At 44.7% G+C, this 25,043-nt stretch overlaps 1 protein-coding gene across 1 annotated transcript in view; it reads left to right on the forward strand.

Annotated features, from left to right (window-relative positions):
- kalrna (kalirin RhoGEF kinase a) overlaps positions 1-25,043 on the forward strand; it is a 989,478-nt gene that overhangs the window by 201,159 nt on the left and 763,276 nt on the right. The gene's annotated exons all lie outside the window — the stretch shown is intronic.

Raw genomic sequence — 25,043 nt, forward strand, 5'->3', positions numbered from 1 at the left:
TCGTGGGACTTTGTGTCAAATTGTCTGCCACATTTCCTACATTACAACAATGACTACACTTCAAAATTACTTTATTGGCTATAAAGCGCTTTGGAACTTCCTGAGGTCATAAAAGGCACTGTATATATCGAAGATTTTTATTTCTTAAATTATGAATGAATTAATAAATTGTGAAAACAGCTGAAAGGAGGGAAGACTCGAGCATCCTGAAGGGTGGGTTAGTGTGGAGGTAGGCACATGTCTTTGCCAAAGGCCTTTCATGATGAAGTGGATGAAGTGGATGGTGGAGAGCATTGGAGTCGAATATCAAAGTGGCTGGTTATGTCACAAGTTGTCCTGCTGTAATGCACCTGTATGGATGGGCACCTCTAGCATGGAGGAGTGTGGGAAATTTGGGGAGGGCCACCGGGAGCTTTACAATCGAATTATATTGGATGCTTGAGGCACTTTTTGTGGTTTGTCCTTGAATTGCAATGTCATCGCTGAGTGCCAGTATAAAACTTTCAGACTAATTTACCGGCATTCAGAACTGAGATTCTTAAAGATGTTTTTTCCCTGGTTTCTGGGTGATAGTTAACTTCTATGTTTGCCTTTTTGGTTTGCTTTTGTTGTGTTAATTTAGGCACAGTTATTTTTGAATTTCGAAGTTTAATTTTGCATTTCACTTTTTTCCATCACCTTCCAGTCAAGGGAGTTTCAGTGATTCAGGCAGGCTGAGCCAATCCACTCTCACCCAAGTGTACAGAGATAACATTACTTGGGCACTGTCAGTCTTTGCCGCTTGCACTTCAGTAGGCAGACAGTCTCAGAACTTTGATTCCCCTGGAGTCTCAAGGTGGTGAAAGCCATTATTGGCTTGTACTTTGATACAGCTGGCAACCTTCAATCTGCAATGGGTGGTATCTATTAAATTAGCCAGTCTTTAGTGTGTCACTACATACATTAGAGCACTGATGCCTTTTTTTGCTGGGGCAAAGGAATTCATTACTTTTTCCAGAGGGAAGCAACTAGCAGCAGGGGAGGGCTTTTTACTTTTTCAGGGTCCCAAAAACACAGAGCCTCATTGATGGAACTCATGACCATAATGGCTCCTTTCCAGAATGTTATATTATTTAAGAATGGAAAGGGATTCCATTTAATTAACACGTTGGTTATATGTAACCATCGGCACCATATTACTAGGCAATGACTATCTCCAACAGCGAGAGTCTAACCACATTCCATAACATTCAACGGCATTACCATCGCTGAATCCCCCATCATCAACATCCAGAAACTTAACTGGACCAACCAGATAAATACAGTGCAATAAGAGCAGGTCAGAAGCTGGGTATTCTACGACAGGTGTCTCACCTCCTGACTCCCCAAAGTCTTTCCACCATCTACAAGGCACAAGTCATCATCATCATCGGCAGTCCCTCAGAATCGAGGAAGACTTGCTTCCACTCTTAAAATGAGTCCTTAGGTGGCTGAACAGTGCAATACGAGAGACACAGTCCCTGTCACAGGTGGGACAGATAGTCGTTGAGAGTAAGCGAGGATGGGACAGGTTTGCCGCACGCTCTTTCTGCTGCCTGTGTTTGATTTCTGCATGCGCTCGGCGATGAGACTCGAGGTGTTCAGCGCCCTCCCAGATGTATTTCCTCCACTTAGGGCGGTCTTTGGCCAGGGACTCCCAGGTGTCAGTGGGGATGTTGCACTTTATCAGAGAGGCTTTGAGGGTGTCCTTGTAACGTTTCCTCTGCCCACCTTTGGCTCATTTGCCGTGAAGGAGTCAGGAGTATGATGGAATACTCTTCACTTGCCTGGATGAGTGCAACTTGACATCATCCAGGACAAAGCAGCCCGCTTGATTGGCAGCCCATCCATCACCTTAAACATTCACTCCCTCCACCACTGGTGCACCTTGGCTGCAGTGCGGACCATCTACGAGATGCACTGCAGCATCTCATCAAGGCTTCTTCGGCAGCACCTCCCAAACCCGCGACCAATACCACCTAGAAGGGCAAGGGCAGCAGGCACATGGGAACACCACCTCCAAGTTCCCCTCCAAATCACACACCATCCTGACTTGGAAGTATATCACCGTTCCTTCACCGTCGCTGGTCAAAATCCTGGAACTCGCTCCCATCAGCACTGTGGGAGTACCTTCACCATAAAGATTGCAGCGGTTCAAGAAGGCGGTTCACCGCCACCTTCTCAGGAGCAGTAAATGCTTGCCTTGCCAGTGCCGCCCACATCCCAGGTGTTGTGTATGGAGAAAGAGTCAGACTGAACACTCTGAGCTCAAAATAAAGCGACCTTAGTCTTTGATTGCAGGTCTCCAGAGTGCTTCTCCAACCTGTGAAGCCTTCTTAAATATCTGTGCTCCCAAGGATTATGGGATCCCTTGGGACTTCAGGGGATGAGCCCTCTGGTGGCTGTACAGTGTAAATACAAGTCCACATATATAACAACACTCCCCCCGCCAAAGTCAATTGTGTATCTATTTACAATGTGCGTCGAACTGGGGCCCTTCTTGCCCTGGTTGATCGTCTCGGTGTGAAAGCTGGTGTTGTTGAATCATTTGTTGGGCCTTCACTGGGCTGCTGTGCAGCTGGCCTTGCTGGGTTGCTTGGTGTGTTGGGCCCTGCAGGGCTGCTGTGGATGTGGGTTCTGCTTTGTGGTTAAACGTGGCGCCGGTTGCCACTGGTGTATATATTGGGGGATCAAAAAAGGTAGGGTCCAAGGTGGGTTGCTCAGGATAGTCCGTGAATCTGAGTTTGATTTGGTCCAAGTGTTTCCGATGAATGAGTCCATTTGAAAGTTTGACCCAAAACACCCTGCTCCCCTCTTTGGCCACGACAGTGCCGGGAAGCCACTTGGGACCTTGTCCATAATTTAGAACAAATACAGGATCATTGATTTCAATCTCGGGTGACACATTTGTGCAATCATGGTACGCACTTTGTTGAAGCCGCCTGCTCTCTACCTGTTCAGGGTGAACTAACGAGAGCCTTGCCTTAAGTGCTCTTTTCATGAGCAGTTCAGCAGGTGGGATCCCAGTGAGTGAGTAGGGTCTCATGCGGTAGCTAAGCAGGACTCGGGATTGGCAAGTCTGCAGTGAGCCTTCAGTTAACCTCTTCAAGCCTTGCTTGATTGTTTGCACTGCTCTCTCTGCCTGACCATTGGATGCTGGTTAAACGGGGCAGATGTGACATGTTTGATCCCGTTACGAGTCATGAATTCTTTGAACTCAGCACAGGTAAAACATGGCCCGTTGTCGCTCACCAGGACATCGGGTAAGCCGTGAGTGGCAAACATGGCCCGCAGGCTTTCAGTAGTGCTAGCCAACATTATCTCACATTCAATCCACTTGGAATATGCGTCTACAACCACAAGGAACATTTTACCCAAGAACGGGCCTGCATAGTCGTCGTGTACCCCAGACCACGGTTTGGAGGGCCAAGACCATAAGCTTAGCGGCGCCTCCCTGGGTACATTGCTTAACTGCGAGCATGTGTTACATCTGTGAATGCAGGACTCTAAGTCCGCATCGATACCGGGCCACCATACGTGGGATCTAGCTATCGCTTTCATCATTACGATGCCTGGGTGGGTACTGTGGAGGTCATTGATGAAGGTGTCTCTGCCCCTCTTGGGGACCACTACTCAATTGCCCCACAGAAGGTAATCTGCCTGTATAGACATTTCATCTTTGCGCCGCTGGAACGGCTTTATCTTTTCCTGCATTTTCACTGGGACACTGGACCAGCTCCGGTGAAGTACACAGCTTTTGACTTGAGATAATAACGGGTCCTGGCTTGTCCAGGTTTTGATCTGCTGGGCAGTGACGGGTGATTGCTCACTCTCAAATGCTTCCATAACTATGGCTAGATCTGCGGACTGTGCCATTTCACCCCAGTGGTGGGCAATGGCAGCCTACTGAGAGCATCGGCGCAGTTTTCTATGCCTGGCCTGTGGCGGATGGCGTAGTTGTATGTGGACAACGTGAGCGCCCATCTCTGGATGCGGCCGATGCGTTGGTATTTATCCCTTTACTCTCGGAAAACAGGGATATTAGTGGCTTATGGTCAGTTTCCAATTCGAATTTTAGCCCAAACAGGTATTGATGCATTTTTTTTATCCCATAGACACACGCTAATGCTTTTTTTTCAATCATGCTGTAAGCTCTCTCAGCCTTAGACCTCCTGGATGCATAAGCAACCAGTTGTGTTTCCCGAAATCATTAGCTTGTTGCAATATACACCCGACGCCATATGACGACGCATCACATGCTAGTACCAAACGCTTACATGGATCATACAACACAAGCAATTTGTTTGAGCATAACAATTTTCTCGCTTTTACAAAGGCATTTTCTTGGCTTTTGCCCCAAACCTATTCGCCCCCTTTTCGTAGTAAGACATGCAGTGGTTCTAGCAGGGTGCTGAGACCCGGTAAGAAGTTACCAAAGTAGTTCAAGAGTCCCAGAAACGACCGCAGCTCCGTCACGTTCCGTGGCCTCGGTGTGTTCTCGATTGCCTAGGTCTTCGCGTTGATGGGCCTGATGCCGTCCGCCGCAATCCTCCTTCCCAAGAACTCCACTTCAGGTGCCAGTAATACGCACTTTTGAGTGTTTTAACCTGAGCCCCATGTGGTTGAGTCGACTAAGAACCTCCTCCAGGTTCTGCAGGTGCTCGACTGTGTTCCGACCTGTGACCAAGATGTCGTCGTGGAAGACCACGGTGTGCAGGACCAACTTCAGTAAACTTTCCATGTTTTTCTGGAATATCGCCGCTGCTGATCAGATTCCAAACGGGTATAAACAAAAAGACCTTTGTGCGTGTTGATGCAGGTGAGGGCCTTCGATGATTCCTCCAGTTCCTGCGTCACGTAGGCTGAAGTCAGATCCAGCTTCGTGAATGTCTTTCCTCCTGGGAGGTCGTTGGCCTTTGGTAGTGGGTATTGGTCCGCAGGGAGAAACGATTGATAGTTACTTTGTAATTGCCACAGATTCTGACGGTGCCATCTCCCTTGAGGACTGGGACAATAGGACTCACTGAACTCGATTGGTGAAATGAAGCCCTCTCTTTGCAGCCGGTCTAGTTCGATCTCTACCCTTTCGCTCATCATGTACGGTACTGCTCTCGCCTTGTGATGGATGGGTTGTGCCCCCGGAATTAGGTGGATCTGCATTTTTGCTCCTTGAAATTTCCCGATGCCTGGCTCGAACAGCGAAGGAAATTTGTTTAAGACCTGGGCACACAAAATGCCGTCAGCAGGCGATAGCGCTCGGACGTCATCCCAGTTCCAGGGTATCTTTCCCAGCCAGCTCCTGCCGAGCAGCGTGGGACCATCGCCCGGTACCACCCAGAGTGGTAGCTTGTGCACCGCTCCATCGTAGGAGACCTTTACGGTAGCATGCCGATTACAGGAATCAGTTCTTTCGTGTAAGTTCTTAGTTTTGTGCGAACTGGAGTTAGGACTGGCCTTGAGGCTTTGTTGCACCACAACCTTTCAAAAGTCTTTTTGCCCATGATGGACTGGCTTGCGCCCGTGTCCAGCTCCATTGACACCGGGAGTCCATTTAGAGCAACATTCAGCATTATCGGGGGACAATTTGTGGTGAATGTGTGCACCCCATGTACCTCTTCCTCCTCGATCTGAGGCTCTGGTTCATCGTGATCCTCCATGGATCTGTCCTCCTCTGCAACATGGTGGTTTGCAGGTTTAGCAGGCTTTGCAGCTCTCCTGCACACTCGTTGGAGGTGTCTCATTGTTCCACAGCCCTTGCAAATGTACTCTTTGAATCGGCATGAATGGAAATGATGATCACCCCCGTAGCGCCAACAAGGTGTTAATGGCCTTGCATTCATCACCCTTGATGGTGGACTCTGAGACATCTGCGGACGTGCAGCTGCAGGCTTGTGTGATCTGCCCTGTAGGTTGCGATTCAAAAACATCACTTTGTTCACAGTACTTGTAGCAGCACTTGTGTGCTGAGAGATTTGCTTTGTATTGTCACTGGTGGCAATGAATGCCTGGGCTATCGCTATGGCCTTGCTCAAGGTCGGGGTCTCTACAGTTAAAAGTTTGCGAAGTATGGTTTCGTGGACAATGCCAAGTATGAAAAAGTCTCTGAGCATGTGCTACAAATGTCCTTCAAATTCGCAATGTCCTTCAAGGCGTCTCAGCTCGGCGACATAACTTGCCATTTCCTGGCCTTCAGACATTTTGTAGGTGTAGAACCGGTACCTCGCCATCAGAACGCTTTCCTTCGGGTTCAAATGCTCTCGGACTAGTGTGCACAAATCATCGTACGATTTCTCCGTGGGTTTCGCTGGAATGAGCAGATTCTTCATGAGGCCATACGTTGGTGCCCCACAGACGGTGAGGAGGATCGCCCTTCATTTGGCAACGCTCTCTTCCCCGTCTAGCTCGTTGGTCGAGTCGCTCCACAAAAGTTTCCTAATCATCTCCTTCCGAGAATTTCTCCAGGATGCCCACTGTTCTCTGCATCTTTGGGTTCGCTATATGTATCTCGTCGCCAATTGTTGTGTATGGAGAAAGAGTCAGACTGAACACTGTGAGCTCAAAGTAAAGTGTGACCGTAGTCTTTTATTGCAGGTCTCCAGAGTGGCTCTCCAACCTGTGAAGCCTCCTTAAATACCTGTGCTCCCAAGGGATTATGGGATCCCTTGGGACTTCAGGGGATGAGCCCTCTGGTGGCTGTACAGTGTAAATACAAGTCCACATATACAACACCAGGAACTAATTAAAAATATATATATATATCATGCAGGTGGATGCCAGGTGCCATGATTCATTTATTCCGTGGTGTTCAACAGTGTCACCATTATTTAATGGAATTTTAGGACAAGGTGGTTGGCTACTGGACACCAGAGAGATTATCTAATGCACCTTCTTCATAAATCCCTCGTAGACAAAGGAATTATGGTAACTGGCTGCTACATGGCATTAAATGTTTCCTGGGATGGAGATGGTTCTTTACCTGCTTATGATGGCACCGTTTCTGATACTGTGGTGGTTGCCGAGGCCTGCTTGTCTTTTGGCTTTAGATGAACTGTATAAGCGGGCTGGTTGGGGCATGGATGTTGAGTTACCTTGAGAGACAGCTCTTTGATCCGTGCCTGCTCCTGCATGCCCATGCTGCTGGCTATTCCTTTTGGTCGTTGAGATCCTTAGGATTGGGAGGCCATCTGCCTGTTTTTCACTTCCCTTCTGTTATGGGATTCCTTTACCTCCAATCAAAGTAAATAGATATCAGCGATATTGAGGAAGGTTGAAACCAACCCCCTCCCCACCCGCATGCCTGTCGGGAATGGTGTGGGGATTAAGGCGGGGGGGTGGAGGGTGGTGCAGCATTTCTGACATGTTCCCACCGTCCTACAACCACCATCTTAAATTACCTGAGAACAGGCACAGGAGGGACTCCTGCCCCCAGCAGGCAGGGCCTACATTACATTGGAAAATCGTGGCCAAATTAAGTCATCAGCACCACAACAGCACTTTAACTTCCAGATTCGAGAGGCCCACAATAGATCAACCCGGATGACCGGAGTTGCGGAGTGGGAGGAGTCTCATTAGCATTATATTTGAGCATTTCTGGTGGAAGTTTTGCCAACACTCGGAGATGCCCCTTGCAATATGCATTGCTTAACTGGGAACCAATGTCTGGTCAGCAAGCACAGGGTTGATGGGTGAGCGGGACTTGGTGCGAGTTAGTACATGGGCACCCGGGTTTTGGATGACCTCAAGTTTACGTAGGGTAGAATATGGGAGGCCAGCCAGAAGTGCATTGGAATAGTCAAGTCTAAAGGTAACATGGATGAGGGTTTCGGCAGTGGATGAGCTGAGTTAAGTGCAGAGACAGACGATGTTACGGAGGTGGAAATAGGCAGCCTTAGCTTGCTGTGGATACATGTCGGAAGCCCATTTCGGGTCAAATATGACACCAAGGTTGCAAACTGTGTGGTTCAGTCTCAGACAGATGTTATGGACAGGAATGGAGTCAACGGCTAGGGAACGGAGTTTGTGCTGTGGCCTGAAAACAATGGCTTCGGTGTTCCCAATATTTAATTGGAGAAAATTTCTTCTCATCCAGAACTGGATGTCGGACAAGCCGTCTGACAATTTAGAGACTGTGGCAGTGCTGGTGAGGTAGAGCTGGGTGTGATCAACGTACGTGTGGAAATTGAAGCTGTGTTTTTGGATGATGCCGCCAAGGCAGCATGTCGGTGAGAAATAGGACGGGGCCAAGGGCAGATCCTTGGGAGACACCAGAGGTAACGATGTGGGAGTGGGAAGAGAAGCCATTGCAGGTGATTCTCTGGCTACGATTAGGTAGGTGAGAATGGAATCAGGCGAGTGCAGTCCCACGACGGGGGAAGATGCATTGGAGAAGAATGGAGTAGTCAACTGTGTCAAAGGTTGCAGAGAAGTTAAGAAGGGTGAGGAGGGATAGTTTACCTTTGTCATAGTCACAAAGGATGTAATTTATGACTTTGATAGCCATTTCGGCCCTGTTGCAGGGGGCAGAAACCAGATTGGAGGAATTCAAACATGGAGTTGAAGGAAAAAGGGCACGGATTTGTGAGGCAACAACGTGTTCAAGGACTTGAAAGGAAAGGGAGGTTGGAGATAGGGCATTAGATGGCAAGGACGAAGGGGTCAAGGGCTGTTTTTTTGAGAAGAGGGTTGATGATGGCAGATTTGAGGGAGAGGGGGGAACCATAATGTGAGGAGCCGTTAACAATGTCGGCTAACATGGGAGCCAGAAAAGGAAGTTGGGTGGTCAGTAATTTGGTGGGAATAGGGTCGAGGGAGCAGGAAGTGGGTCTCGTGGATTGATTGTTGCTGAGATAGGATTTTCTCAGTGGTGTAAGTTCAAAGAGCCCTGATGTTGCAATTCAGTTGGCCTTGCCTTTTCAAAACATGAGTTAGTGAATGTGCAACGTGCATGTGGAAACATTTTCGGCTTATGTTTTCTGACCAGTGAGCCACATCATTGGGAGGTTTCCGTGGAGGCTGGAAGGTGTACCCTGAATGAACATGGGTTGTCTTGTGATTGAGTGAGCAAGGTTCCCAGATAATCATCCTACATGTAAAGTGAAGATCTGACTGGTCGATGAGACAGCTCATTCAATTAAACTTGAAGCAGGTACAGTCAGACTTGTCAAAAGGGTGCTCCTCTGACTCAAGGATTTCAACCCTACTGTAATGCACCTTCCTCAACATTATCTCCAGGGCTCTTTCAATAAACCACTGTCCATCCCCACTGGAGTCTTCAGTTCTGATGAAGGGTGCACACTCAACACATTACAATACATTACAATGTTACAGAAGCTGACTGACCTGTTGCGTATTTCCATAATTTTCTGTTTTTATTTTAGCTTACTTGTGTACCAAGATGGTTTGGGAAGTGAAAATTGGTAGAGACTCAGAATTTAGGTTGATAGTTTCAGGTGATAAAGCAGAAACTCATATTGCACTTCAATCTACTCAGGCACAAAGGAGGCATCATGTGAGACAGCAATCAGGAATCCGAGTTGTCTGCCCAAAGACATGAGGCCAATTGTCATTCCCCACCATTACCCAAGGTGAGATCAACAAACTTAGTACAGACCATGGAATTTGGGAGATTTCTGGTCTATATGGCTCAGTGCCACATAACTGAGCCATTGGAGGAGAACAGCATAACGATTGAACAAAAGGGGAGGTCATTTTAACTTTTATCACCAGGCAAAAAACTGAGTGATAGCAAATCGGCAATCCGTTTTACATTTTACCCAATTCAAATGAGGTGTAAAACGGGCTGCCGATTCATTGGCCAGGAATTTGTGGTCAGCAGCGAATCAAAGGTGTTTGCCGCTGGCCCTGAAGTAAGCTTCGCACAAAGATTTCGCAATCTCTGTGGTGGGACATTTGGCTTTTTCGATGTGCAGTTCAGATCAGTGCAGTGTAGTGGGAATTCCATAGCACGAGCTGCTGTGACGTCAACAAACTGTCTAAGCAGCCAATCACAATGCAGAATTCTCAGACAGCGAACCAGGAAGTGGGTAAGCTCCTTTTATTATGACTTTTTAAAAATGATATTGAGGCTCTCATATGGGGAGAAGGTAACCCTGAAATAAAAATGAACAAACTTTTAATAAATATAATTATTTTTTTAAGTTTATTCTAATGGAGAAATCTGACGCTCCACAAAATTAAAAGTTTATTCAGGGCCATAACATTTGTTTAGTAGTCAATACACTGTTGGTCTTGGTTAATCCTTGCCACTGGACCAAGACCTAGCTCTGTCAAGTCCGTGTGGTGGTTGGTAAGCAATGGCCACCGCACGTTTAAAAAAAAAATCCACCCTTCAATGTAGTTCGGGACCTGGAAAGTCAGATCCTTTATTGAAACATCTGTGAGCTCATCCCTTTCTGGTGTGGAAGCAAGTCATCCTCGATACGAGGGACCGCCTAAGAAGAGAATAAAATCCCCAGTTACACCCAATCCAACAATGCCTAACATTTAACGGGTATTTAACAGCGATATTACCGCGGAATAGCTCAAGTTTTCGTCTGTTTCACTGATTTCCTTGATTACACTGATTTCTGGCTATCCGGGAAGGGATACAATGCAGCCAGTGTTGGAGCAGTGAATCACTGATCACAACTTCAGGGTTTATGTGTTTACATCCGCATGCGCTACATCTGATGTTATGGTCACAGTTAAAAAGGGATAACAATAGCAAACACTGTTAGTTCGCTGTTATTACCCATCACAAATTATCATGCAATTTTCGCCAGATGTTAAAAGTTAAAATTATTTGCACTGTGTGTCAGTACTATGGTAATGTTGCTCATGGAATTTCATGTGGAGAAATGAAACTTGAGGATAACATTGTCTCACAGTGTTTATCTTTGTATAAAATTAATTAGTGGGGCACAGTGCTACATTCTTGAGAAAAGGTTGTCGTGCTTCACTAAATGGCTGTTAAAGAGTTCTCACTTCGGAAATGTTCAGTAAACTGCTTCCCTTCTCTAATTGCAACTAATTTTATTTAATCAGATATATTATAAGTTCAGAAATAGATATCAGGCCATGTTTTTATTGCTTTTGTGTAAACCATGATTGCTATTCAAAGTTAGGGAACAGTGGAAATATGAGAAGTCAGGTGAAAATTTACTTTATTTCTGTACTTTATAGAATTTACAATTCAAGAAAGTAACTTTAAAAGTAACTCACTGGTCTGTAGATTATAAATGTGCCAGCATACTTTTCTGTTAGGAAATACAAGACACTAATAGGGTAATTTTGCAAAGCTGTACTCCTGAGATAGAGCCTTGTTAGACAACAGTGTTGGACACAGAATAAACCTTTTGGGCTAGGTCTAACATTTAACGGGTATTTAACAGCGATATTACCGCGGAATAGCTCAAGTTTTCGTCTGTTTCACTGATTTCCTTGATTACACTGATTTCTGGCTATCCGGGAAGGAATACAATGCAGCCAGTGTTGGAGCAGTGAATCACTGATCACAACTTCAGGGTTTATGTGTTTACATCCGCATGCGCTACATCTGATGTTATGGTCACAGTTAAAAAGGGATAACAATAGCAAACACTGTTAGTTCTAACCTTCGGCCTTACGTCTGTCGGTAAAGTCGGTGTGCACGACAATTCGCGGTTCAAACCGCGAGTTTCAGCAACTTTAGTCCAGGGCCGATAGTGCTGCAAGAGAGGCGTTGGGAGGGGGAAAAACAAACAAAAAAAACAAAATTGCAAAAAACATTCACAAAACCCTTACCTACTAAATAGCTGAAAAATAATTTAAAAATAAAACCTTTAACTTATCTTTTTTGCAGGTCTTCATACTTACCACTGCTGGCAGGGCTACGCCGACAGGTTTGACCCTGTCGGTATTCTGGGCGTGGTGTAAGGATCAGAAAGAACAATGCAAACGCACCCTGCATCATTGCATGTTTTCGCCGCGGAGGGTCAAATCGCGGTGAAAATCCGGTCCTTAGTGTTAGGGCAATAGCTCCAACGTGCACTTCTGTCCAATGAAGGTCCATGCCATGAGTGGTGTCTCATAAAATAATCCTTAACTATAATCTTGAGTATAAATGACTCATATCTGTACACGTGGGTTTACATTTGATTCAGTGATATGCCCAGCATTGGTGGACATTCCAGTCTCTGTGAAGAGGAGAAATGCACAATTACATGTATAATTGGTCAGTGCTCATTCCTCTTCCATTTTAAAATGTGGTAAGAATCTTTCTCATTTTTAGGATGTCAAGGCCTTAGAGAGGGTGCAGAAGAGATTTACTGGAATAATGCCTGCGATGCGGGACTTCAGTTATGTGAAGAAACTAAAGAAGCTGGGATTGCTCTCCTTAGAGCAGAGAAGGTTAAAGGGGATTTAATAGTGGTGTTCAAAATCATGACATTTAGATAGAGTAAATAAGGAAAAACTGTTTCCAGTGGTAGCTTCAAGGGTCAGTAACCACAAGACACAGATTTAGTTATTGGCAAAAGAACCAGAGGCGAGATGAAATTTTTGTTTTATGCAGCGAGTTGCTATGATCTGGAATGCACTGCCTGAAAGGGTGGTGGAAGCAGATTCAATAATAACTTTCGAAAGGGAATTGGATAAATACTTGAAGGGGAACACGTGCAGAGCTATGGAGAAAAGGCAGAGGATCGGGACTAATTGGATTGCTCTTTCAAAGAGCCTGCACAGACACAATGGGCCGGAAGGCCACTTTCTGTGCTGTATCATTCCATTATTCTCTGAATTTTTTTGCATTTTGCAGTGTGGGAAGATTGCTGCCATGACAAACAGAAGCCCATTTCTACAAATTCTTTTGTGTCAGTGTTTGTTTGGTTGATGTTCACAGAAACATTAAAGGTGAACCCAGATCTCATCTGTTGACAAAGTTTGATTATAGCCAAGAGGCGAAAAATTAACCTAGTGGACAATGGGAAATTTGGGATTGAAATTCAGTTGTGGATGCCGCCTGTTGCTGCACGCGGGAGGCAGCAAAGGCCTACCTTCAACAGTAAGCAGCGTCAATGCCTCGTCCTAAATTCAGTCAGCTCTTTGGCAGAGGTGTCGAGATAACGCTGCGCCGTCATCCAGTGTTCGATGACTCTTTGACGCCTCTGTCGCGACATTTGCTTTGTACGGCTGCCGCACAAACAGACGGCCGTACAGCCAGGAAAAAGTGGTCATTAAAGAGCGGATCTCGGGTGGAATCACTCAGAAAGGAAGATAAGTTTTTCTATGTATTTATTTCTGCATGTTTTCATTAGTTTTAAGAGTGGGGAAGTGTGTGTGTAGATCAGAGAAGTGTTAGTTCTCTTTTTTTTTTTCTTTTTTTTCCTCGCATGGCGACAGTCCCCCGTCGCGAAATTCAGTCTGCCTCCTGAGCTGCTGCCCGAGGATGCATGTGCAACACCACCTTTTAGTGCTGCTCTCTCATCTTTGGGCGTAAAAACTGAATTTAGGACTTTGAGGCTGCACCTAACGCCCAACGCTAAAATCAGCACTCAGGCAGTGACACTGCCTCAAAAATGGCCGAATTTCGACCCCTTAATCTTGTGTGAATTGGCTTCTGATTATTGTCACTGTGCATGGACAAAATGGCCATTTGTAAATCTGAAGTGAATGTGGTCATTTGAAAATTGCAATTGGGACAAAATGGTTATGTGTATGGACACAAATGAAAAAGGTTTGGGCTGTTTTTTTCTGTGCCTTGCAGAGGACTACGTCTGCAATTTTGACATCATAAGGGTGAATAATGCACGGCGCACGCTCCACCCATTTGTAGTTCAAAAATTGCAGTTGGGGTCCTATGTAATTCAACTTGTGAATTAAAAGTAGCCGACCTTCTGAACCGGGAGGCGCACCAGCCACCCATCTAAAGGACCCTATTAAGATGGCAGCAGCTGAGCACCAGTGTAAACGAGGCAGATAGCGATACAAAGCTGTTACAACAATAAAACAACAACTTGCACGTATATAGCGCCTTGAATGTAGGAAAACGTCCTAAGGCGCTTCATAGGACAAAAATTGACACCGAACCAAAGAATGAGATATTATGATGGGTGACTAAAAACTTGGTTAAAGAGGTAAAAGGAAAGAAAGACTTGTACACTGGATGATGGTGCAGCATTACCTCTTGACACCTCTGCCAAAGAGCTGACTGAATGTAAGACGAGGCATCAACGCTGCCTAAAGTGCTTGACAGCCAATGAAGTACTTTTGGAGTGTAGTCACTGTTATAATGTAGGAAACGTGGCAGCCAATTTGCGCACAAGCAAGCTCCCACAAACAGTAATGTGATACACTGCTTTGAGTGCTGTTGGGGGGATGACTCATCATGGGAGGGCAGCAGCAGCCAAGTTCACGGCACCGTGGCTGGCTCTGTTGCACAGGAGGGCAGGAAAAAGAGTGGGAGAGCGATAGTGATAGGGGATTCAATTGTGAGGGGAATAGATAGGCGTTTCTGCGGCCGCAACCGAGACTCCAGGATGGTATGTTGCCTCCCTGGTGCAAGGGTCAAGGATGTCTCGGAGCGGGTGCAGGACATTCTAAAAAGGGAGGGAGAACAGCCAGTTGTCGTGGTGCACATTGGTACCAACGACATAGGTAAAAAAAGGGATGAGGTCCTACGAAACGAATTTAAGGAGCTAGGAGCTAAATTAAAAAGTAGGACCTCAAAAGTAGTAATCTCGGGATTGCTACCAGTGCCACGTGCTAGTCAGAGTAGGAATCGCAGAATAGCGCAGATGAATACGTGGCTTAAGCAGTGGTGCAGCAGGGAGGGATTCAAATTCCTGGGGCATTGGAACCGGTTCTGGGGGAGGTGGGACCAGTACAAACCAGACGGGCTGCACCTGGGCAGGACCGGAACCAATGTCCTAGGGGGAGTGTTTGCTAGTGCTGTTGGGGAGGAGTTAAAGTAATATGGCAGGGGGATGGGAACCAATGCAGTGAAACAGAGGGAAACAAAAAGGAGGCAAAAGCAAAAGACAGAAAGGAGATGAGGAAAAGTGGAGGGCAGAGAAACCCAAGGCAAAGAACAAAAAGGGCCACTGTACAGCAAAATTCTAAAAGGACAAAGGGTGTTAAAAAAACAAGCCTGAAGGCTTTGTGTCTTAATGCAAGGAGTATCACCTTGCAAATAGATGTTAACAAATATGATGTGATTGGGATTACGGAGACGTGGCTCCAGGATGATCAGGGCTGGGAACTCAACATCCAGGGGTATTCAACATTCAGGAAGGATAAAATAAAAGGAAAAGGAGGTGGGGTAGCATTGCTGGTTAAAGAGGAGATTAATGCAATAGTTAGGAAAGACATTAGCTTGGATGAGGTGGAATCTATATGGGTAGAGCTGCAGAACACCAAAGGGCAAAAAACGTTAGTGGGAGTTGTGTACAGACCTCCAAACAGTAGTAGTGATGTTGGGGAGGGCATCAAACAGGAAATTAGGGGTGCATGCAATAAAGGTGCAGCAGTTATAATGGGTGACTTTAATATGCACATAGATTGGGCTAGCCAAACTGGAAGCAATACGGTGGAGGAGGATTTCCTGGAGTGCATAAGGGATGGTTTTCGAGGCCAATATGTCGAGGTACCAATTAGGGGGGAGGCCATCTTAGACTGGGTGTTGTGTAATGAGAGAGGATTAATTAGCAATCTCATTGTGCGAGGCCCCTTGGGGAAGAGTGACCATAATATGGTGGAATTCTGCATTAGGATGGAGAATGAAACAGTTAATTCAGAGACCATGGTCCAGAACTTAAAGAAGGGTAACTTTGAAGGTATGAGGCGTGAATTGGCTAGGATAGATTGGCGAATGATACTGAAGGGGTTGACTGTGGATGGGCAATGGCAGACATTTAGAGACCGCATGGATGAACTACAACAATTGTACATTCCTGTCTGGCGTAAAAATAAAAAAGGGAAGGTGGCTCAACCGTGGCTATCAAGGGAAATCAGGGATAGTATTAAAGCCAAGGAAGTGGCATACAAATTGGCCAGAAATAGCAGCGAACCCGGGGACTGGGAGAAATTTAGAACTCAGCAGAGGAGGACAAAGGGTTTGATTAGGGCAGGGAAAATGGAGTACGAGAAGAAGCTTGCAGGGAACATTAAGGCGGATTGCAAAAGTTTCTATAGATATGTAAAGAGAAAAAGGTTAGTAATGACAAACGTAGGTCCCCTGCAGTTAGAATCAGGGGAAGTCATAACGGGGAACAAAGAAATGGCAGATCAATTGAACAAATACTTTGGTTCGGTATTCACTAAAGAGGACACAAACAACCTTCCTGATATAAAAGGGATCAGAGGGTCTAGTAAGGAGGAGGAACTGAGGGAAATCTTTATTAGTCGGGAAATTGTGTTGGGGAAATTGATGGGATTGAAGGCCGATAAATCCCCAGGGCCTGATGGACTGCATCCCAGAGTACTTAAGGAGGTGGCCTTGGAAATAGTGGATGCATTGACAGTCATTTTCCAACATTCCATTGACTCTGGATCAGTTCCTATCAAGTGGAGGGTAGCCAATGTAACCCCACTTTTTAAAAAAGGAGGGAGAGAGAAAACAGGGAATTATAGACCGGTCAGCCTGACCTCAGTAGTGGGTAAAATGATGGAATCAATTATTAAGGATGTCATAGCAGCGCATTTGGAAAAAGGTGACATGATAGGTCCAAGTCAGCATAGATTTGTGAAAGGGAAATTATGCTTGACAAATCTTCTGGAATTTTTTGAGGATGTTTCCAGTCAAGTGGACAAGGGAGAACCAGTTGATGTGGTATATTTGGACTTTCAGAAGGCTTTCGACAAGGTCCCACACAAGAGATTAATGTGCAAAGTTAAAGCACATGGGATTGGGGGTAATGTGCTGACGTGGATTGAGAGCTGGTTGTCAGACAGGAAGCAAAGAGTAGGAGTAAATGGGTACTTTTCAGAATGGCAGGCAGTGACTAGTGGGGTACCGCAAGGTTCTGTGCTGGGGCCCCAGCTGTTTACATTGTACATTAATGATTTAGATGAGGGGATTAAATGTAGTATCTCCAAATTTGCGGATGACACTAAGTTGCGTGGCAGTGTGAGCTGCGAGGAGGATGCCATGAGGCTGCAGAGTGACTTGGATAGGTTAGGTGAGTGGGCAAATGCATGGCAGATGAAGTATAATGTGGATAAATGTGAGGTTATCCACTTTGGTGGTAAAAACAGAGAGACAGACTATTATCTGAATGGTGACAGATTAGGAAAAGGGGAGGTGCAACGAGACCTGGGTGTCATGGTACATCAGTCATTGAAGGTTGGCATGCAGGTCCAGCAGGCGGTTAAGAAAGCAAATGGCACGTTGGCCTTCATAGCGAGGGGATTTGAGTACAGGGGCAGGGAGGTGTTACTACAGTTGTACAGGGCCTTGGTGAGGCCACACCTGGAGTATTGTGTACAGTTTTGGTCTCCTAACTTGAGGAAGGACATTCTTGCTATTGAGGGAGTGCAGCAAAGATTCACCAGACTGATTCCTGGGATGGCGGGACTGACCTATCAAGAAAGACTGGATCAACTGGGCTTGTAATCACTGGAGTTCAGAAGAATGAGAGGGGACCTCAGAAACATTTAAAATTCTGATGGGTTTCGATAGGTTAGATGCAGGAAGAATGTTCCCAATGTTGGGGAAGTCCAGAACCAGGGGTCACAGTCCAAGGATAAGGGGTAAGCCATTTAGGACCGAGACGAGGAGAAACTTCTTCACCCAGAGAGTGGTGAACCTGTGGAATTCTCTACCACAGAAAGTAGTTGAGGCCAATTCACTAAATATATTCAAAAGGGAGTTAGATGAAGTCCTTACTACTAGGGGGATGGCGAGAAAGCGGGTACTGAACTTGCATGTTCAGCCATGAACTCATTGAATGGCGGTGCACGCTAGAAGGGCTGAATGGCCTACTCCTGCACCTATTTTCTATGTTTCTATGTAATGACCAGATAATCTGTTTTTTTGTTATATTGATTAAGGGTCAAATATTGACCAGGATACTGGGGATAACTCCCCGCTCTTCTTTGAAATTGTGCTGTGGGATTTTTTACGTCCACTTGAGAGAGCAGACAGGGCTTCGGTTCAACATCTCAGCTGAAAGACAGCACATCTGGCAGTGAGTGTCAGCCTAGATTTATTTTTTGTTCAAGTCCCTGAAGTGGGACTTGAACCCACAACCTTCTGACTCAGAGGTGAGAGTGCTACCCACTGAGCCACAGCTAACACCCTGAACTAAAGTGTCATGTTTGTGTTCCAACACCCAAGCACAGATCCATTTGTTACCAAGCCCTCTACTTTAAATTAATTGGTTTTAGGACAAAGCAAGCAATCTCTCTTACAAAAGGAAAATACAGCGGATGCTGGAATCTGAAATAAAAACAGAAAATGCCGGAAATCTCAGCAGATCAAGCAGCATCAGAGTTAGCGTTTCAGGTCTGTGACCCTTCGTCAGAACAGAATCTTGCATTCAAAATGTATTTATATACAGATAATGCAGTGTCTCTCTGAATGCTTGCTCCACAATAGCATTTCCAACCACAAGAAATATGGATATTACCCCAAGATTTGATCTAGCTTTATCAGTGACGAGCAGAGTTCACGTAACCTGTAACAGCTTACAATCAAATCCCCTTGTGCTGTATCCCAGAATTTCTTTAGCCTTTTCGATATTGCACAATTCTATTTGTGAAGCCTAAACTTTACCTGGCTTATCAAAGTGCACGGCTAAAGTTAATTTGAATATTTTCTCGGCTCCAAAATTCCTTTTTTGAATGAAGGACAGGAAATGCCTGTTTTTCTTTGGGATTAATGAGAGCTGCTAACAAAATCACATTCTCAAAAATTGTAGTTTTCAAAGTCGGGTGTTTTGTCAGAGAATCATTAATCACAGACCCAGACACACTTCCATTTTTGGTTAAAGAATAATTTTGGGCTCTCTAATTTAAAGATCAAGCACTTTTCTCGAGAGCACCTATTAATGTTTCCATAGTTGCAATAAACAACAGCTCATAACATCATTCTTACTTTTATTGTTAGATGTTGAATTTTGTTTGCTTCTATTTGCAACTGGCTGCAATTTTGCCACGGTCAAATTAGAATTTAATTTTTTCTTAGTGTGACGAATAGTGCTGCATCTGTAGAAGGACTGCCTAGAATTAAGAAAATGTTGATTTTGATTGTTTTTTGATGTGCAAATAGGTCAAAGTAGTTGCTATGGTTACACTGTGGAAGATGGCAATCCAGAAATGATGAAAGGAGAATGCTAGAGTGATATGGTTGATTTAATCTGAATTGAAAAGAAGCAGAGTCAATGGATATGGCACAAGGTTGTGTAAGCATGTCATGCTGCAGGAAATCGATTCTGAATTGCATCATGTGACACTTCCTGTAATAGTCATAATTTGTTTTAATGAGGATCTTGTAACACTCTCTTACAACAGCACTCCAGAGATTGCTGTTATGTGAGTTACTGTAATGAAGACACACAATTAAAATCATGTCCAGACACTCCTGAAAAAGTCCTTTTAAATTTCAGGATCATTTGTTTTGTTGACCTAGACTAGTTTACAGAGGGATGACATTGGTTACTACTATCAGTGGGTAGTGTGCATGAACTGAGCCGGTTTGCCACATCTGGTAGAACTGGGCTGTGTCTGAAAGACAACAACATTTCACCTGAAAATTAAACTTTGCACAAATTGTTGAAACAGTTTGCTGTCAAAATTAAGTTTAGTTAAGTCAGTGGAAACTTCTACATATACTGGTTTGGCTACAGGCCAAACTTTGGCCTAGACGTTCCATCGGGCTCGCCCCGCTACCACCCAGTTACCGCCCATTTAACCGCTGAGATTTAGTCTAATGCCCATATTTGATTAAAAACTAACGCCCAATTATTGCCCATTTATCACCGGCGCAAGTTTCAACATACAGTTAACACCGAGAATTAGCCTGCCCATATTTTTTTTTAAAATTCTGACGCCATCACTCGTGCACTGCCCAGAAGACTGTTTATAATGGAAACTAACGCCCAAATACCGCCCAGAATATCGCCGAGTGTTACTTTCGGCAACTCGCCCATATACCGCCCAAATGATCGCTCGTCCAAAAAAAACGCTCAAAAAAAAGCTGCACTCACCTGATGGTATCGACACCATTTTGTAATTTGGAGGACTTTTCATAAAAGGCTGCTTCAAGTTCATGGGAGCTTTGAAGTAATTAGTGAGTGCTTTCAAGGTGGTTTTAAAATCTATTGACAACTATCTAATCATATTGTGGTGAATTTGCATTTTTTATTGAGTTTTTAAGAGGACAATTTAATAATTCTGAATACATATAAATAGGGCATCATAATAGAAATGGGGCCTGTAATTTCTCAGCCAGTATTGATGACGAATCACGTGTTGCAGACTAGAGATGGGAGAAGGTTTATTGAAGAGCATTATGTGCCCAATCAAAGAGGTGGCAGACTGCTGAGGAGGAGGAGACCTTACACCCAAGCATTTATTAACTTATAATTAAAATTAATTGAAATTAGTGAGGTGTGTTTTTTTTTTATTGTGTTTAGTGTGTTTGGGTTTTTTTCTCATTAAAAGCAATGAGAACTCTTCGATACGGAGTTCTCATTGCTGTTAATGAGAATGCTGTGGAATACTGTACCTGATTGGTTGTTCAGTCACACGTGACTGCACCTTCTGCATCTGAACCTGGAGGATGGGAGCACAATTTACAGCGCGGGAAGAGAAGGCCACCCCAACGGAATCCCACACTCCTCTGAGACCATCAGGTACTTTTGTAAAAATTCTCCGGTCGGAGGCATTCGTCCGAAAGAAGCCTCCGACTGCAATTTCAGGGCCATTAACTTGCATCGCTACCTTTAGGATTTGTGTAACTGTACTCGCCGATCCCTCTGTTTCTTTATGTCGTTTAGACACTTAGGGTTGGATTTTACCAACCTCGGAGGGTCCCGGTCTCTGCTGGCTCCAGCCCACTGTCCAGAATGATTTTCTCCTGATTGGGCTTGTTAAACCCACCCAGCGTGCTTACCAGTCAACTGAAAGAAGTGCATCTGGGAGAAATTTAGAACTCAGCAGAGGAGGACAAAGGGTTTGATTAGGACAGGGAAAATGGAGTACGAGAAGAAGCTTGCAGGGAACATTAAGGCGGATTGCAAAAGTTTCTATAGGTATGTAAAGAGAAAAAGGTTGGTGAAGACAAACGTAGGTCCCCTGCAGTCAGAATCAGGGGAAGTCATAACGGGGAACAAAGAAATGGCGGATCAATTGAACAAGTACTTTGGTTCGGTATTCACTAAGGAGGATACAAACAACCTTCCGGATATAAAAGGGGTCAGAGGGTCTAGTAAGGAAGAGGAACTGAGGGAAATCTTTATTAGTCGGGAAATTGTGTTGGGGAAATTGATGGGATTGAAGGCAGATAAATCCCCAGGGCCTGATGGCCTGCATCCTAGAGTACTTAAGGAGGTGGCCTTGGAAATAGCGGATGCATTGACAGTCATTTTCCAACATTCCATTGACTCTGGATCAGTTCCTATGGAGTGGAGGGTAGCCAATGTAACCCCACTTTTTAAAAAAGGAGGGAGAGAGAAAACAGGGAATTATAGACCGGTCAGCCTGACCTCAGTAGTGGGTAAAATGATGGAATCAATTATTAAGGATGTCATAGCAGTGCATCTGGAAAATGGTGACATGATAGGTCCAAGTCAGCATGGATTTGTGAAAGGGAAATCATGCTTGACAAATCTTCTGGAATTTTTTGAGGATGTTTCCAGTAAAGTGGACAAAGGAGAACCAGTTGATGTGGTATATTTGGACTTTCAGAAGGCTTTCGACAAGGTCCCACACAAGAGATTAATGTGCAAAGTTAAAGCACATGGGATTGGGGGTAGTGTGCTGACGTGGATTGAGAACTGGTTGTCAGACAGGAAGCAAAGAGTAGGAGTAAACGGGTACTTTTCAGAATGGCAGGCAGTGACTAGTGGAGTGCCGCAAGGTTCTGTGCTGGGGCCCCAGCTGTTTACATTGTACATTAATGATTTAGACGAGGGGATTAAATGTAGTATCTCCAAATTTGCGGATGATACTAAGTTGGGTGGCAGTGTGAGCTGCGAGGAGGATGCTATTAGGCTGCAGAGTGACTTGGATAGGTTAGGTGAGTGGGCAAATGCATGGCAGATGAAGTATAATGTGGATAAATGTGAGGTTATCCACTTTGGTGGTAAAAACAGAGAGACAGACTATTATCTGAATGGTGACAGATTAGGAAAAGGGAAGGTGCAACGAGACCTGGGTGTCATGGTACATCAGTCATTGAAGGTTGGCATGCAGGTACAGCAGGCGGTTAAGAAAGCAAATGGCATGTTGGCCTTCATAGCGAGGGGATTTGAATACAGGGGCAGGGAGGTGTTGCTACAGTTGTACAGGGCCTTGGTGAGGCCACACCTGGAGTATTGTGTACAGTTTTGGTCTCCTAACTTGAGGAAGGACATTCTTGCTATTGAGGGAGTGCAGCGAAGGTTCACCAGACTGATTCCCGGGATGGCGGGACTGACCTATCAAGAAAGATTGGATCAATTGGGCTTGTATTCACTGGAGTTCAGAAGAATGAGAGGGGACCTCATAGAAACGTTTAAAATTCTGACGGGTTTAGACAGGTTAGATGCAGAAAGAATGTTCCCAATGTTGGGGAAGTCCAGAACCAGGGGTCACAGTCTGAGGATAAGGGGTAAGCCATTTAGGACCGAGATGAGGAGAAACTTCTTCACCCAGAGAGTGGTGAACCTGTGGAATTCTCTACCACAGAAAGTAGTTGAGGCCAATTCACTAAATATATTCAAAAGGGAGTTAGATGAAGTCCTTACTACTCGGGGGATCAAGGGTTATGGCGAGAAAGCAGGAAGGGGGTACTGAAGTTTCATGTTCAGCCATGAACTCATTGAATGGCGGTGCAGGCTCGAAGGGCTGAATGGCCTGCTCCTGCACCTATTTTCTATGTTTCTATGTTTCTATAATTTGATGACGTGTCATCAGCTGGTTTCCTTAAAGGGACCATGTCCAAATTGATTTTGACAGTTGTTCTGTCAGTGTTCTGCAGCATTGAGGTGCTGCAAACACTGACAAGCACTGCACAAAGGTACACTGCTACACCCAGGCTCTCCCATGACTCCCTCCATATGCTTATGGAGCGAGTCACAGCAAGCAGGGAGGTTCTATTCCTTTCCAGTCGGCAGAAGATACCTCCCCAGGAGAACAACGTAGCCTGGTTTCACATTGCTGTTAAGCGAAGCAAAAGAAGAAATAGCAGAGGCTTTGACCATCATTTTCCAATCCTCTCTTGCTTCAGATGTGGTGCCAGAGGACTGAAGGACTGCTAATGTGGTACCTTTGTAAAAGAAGGGAAAAAGAGATAGACCAAGTAATTACAAGCCAGTCAGCATAACCTCAGTTGTGGAAAATTATTGGAAAAAATCCTGAATGACAGGATAAATCTACATTTAGAAAGACGCATATTAATCAGCGACAGTCAGCGCGGATTTGTTAAGGGAAGGTCGTGTCTCACTAACTTGATTGAATTTTTCGAGGAGGTGACCAGGAAGGTCGATGAGGGCAGTATGTGTGATGTAGTGTATATAGCAAAGCTTTCGATAAGGTCCCACATGGCAGACTGGTCACCTGACCCTTTGCCAGTTCTGACGAAGGATGTTCGACCCGAAACATTAACTCTGTTTCTCTCCACAGATGCTGACTGACCCACTGAGATTTCCAGCATTTTCTGTTACCATTTCAGATTCCAGCATCTGCAATATTTTGCTTTTGAATAGCTGTGAAATTGTAGCTTTTATACGATTTCTGCAGCTTCCAACTTGCCAAAGCTACAGAAAGTCACTGAACCCGACTCCACTTACCTGGCGAGTTCCAAGAGAGAAAACCTGACAAAAAGGTGGTAAAATTTTAAGTGCCTGCTTTTAATCCTCTTAAATACCACTAAACTACCTGAAAGTACGTTAATGAACTGGCTCGCTGCCTGGCGTCAGGTTTGCGATCGGTACACAGAGCTGACAGATGGTTTCAGAGTGGGATCCTGACCCGCTGTCGATCAGGGCCGTTTTGACAGCAGGCCTGCCTTCAAGCGGGAAGATTCCAGCCTATTAGTCTCCCTGATAAATACCAAGGCAGATTAATGAATGTTTCGACTATTTTGCTGTCATTACCTGTAAGTGTACTGGTATCCCTTAGTGGCCCTATCCCAAGACTGATTTTTATTTTGTTATTTATGTGTCTGTAGAATACTTTACTATTTCTTTTATTATTCCTTGATAATTTAATTTTGTACTTCGTCTTTTCCTTCCTAATTGCTTCTTTTGACTTCTTACCTAACCATTTTCATATACCTCTTTTTGGCAGTTTATTTGGGGATAGTTAAAATCTCCCATGATTATTACTCTATGTACTTTACTCACTTCATATATTTGCTGATATATTTCTTCCTCCACTTCCTTTCCACTATACAGAGGTCTGTAATACACTCCCATTCATGTGATCGACCCCTTATCTTTTATTTCAATCCATGTGGATTCTGTTTCTCACCTTCTGTTAGTTATGTTCCTTTTTTCTTTTTGTTGCACAAAAGAACTGCAAAATTAACTTCAGACACGCTGTATAATGGGCCGGATAACAATTAATTGCTCTAGACATTGACTTTTTAAAGACTTTTGGCAAGCCTAATCTGTACTGGCCACATCCGTTGCAGTAAACTATGAAATTACATCAGTGCCATGTAAAGCCATGTGTGGACGGTTGGATATTCTCCTTTACTGATATTCTGAGAGGATTCAATATTGATTAAATCTTACTGACTTTTTAAAGGCAGATTGAATTTAAGGAATATTAAAGCAGCATTAACCTTTGAAAAGGACAATGGAGCTTTATAACTGTAATACTGTAGATTTATACAACACCTTTTA

This window comes from Pristiophorus japonicus, chromosome 3 (genome assembly GCF_044704955.1).
Source record: "Pristiophorus japonicus isolate sPriJap1 chromosome 3, sPriJap1.hap1, whole genome shotgun sequence".
Taxonomy (NCBI): Eukaryota; Metazoa; Chordata; class Chondrichthyes; family Pristiophoridae; genus Pristiophorus; species Pristiophorus japonicus.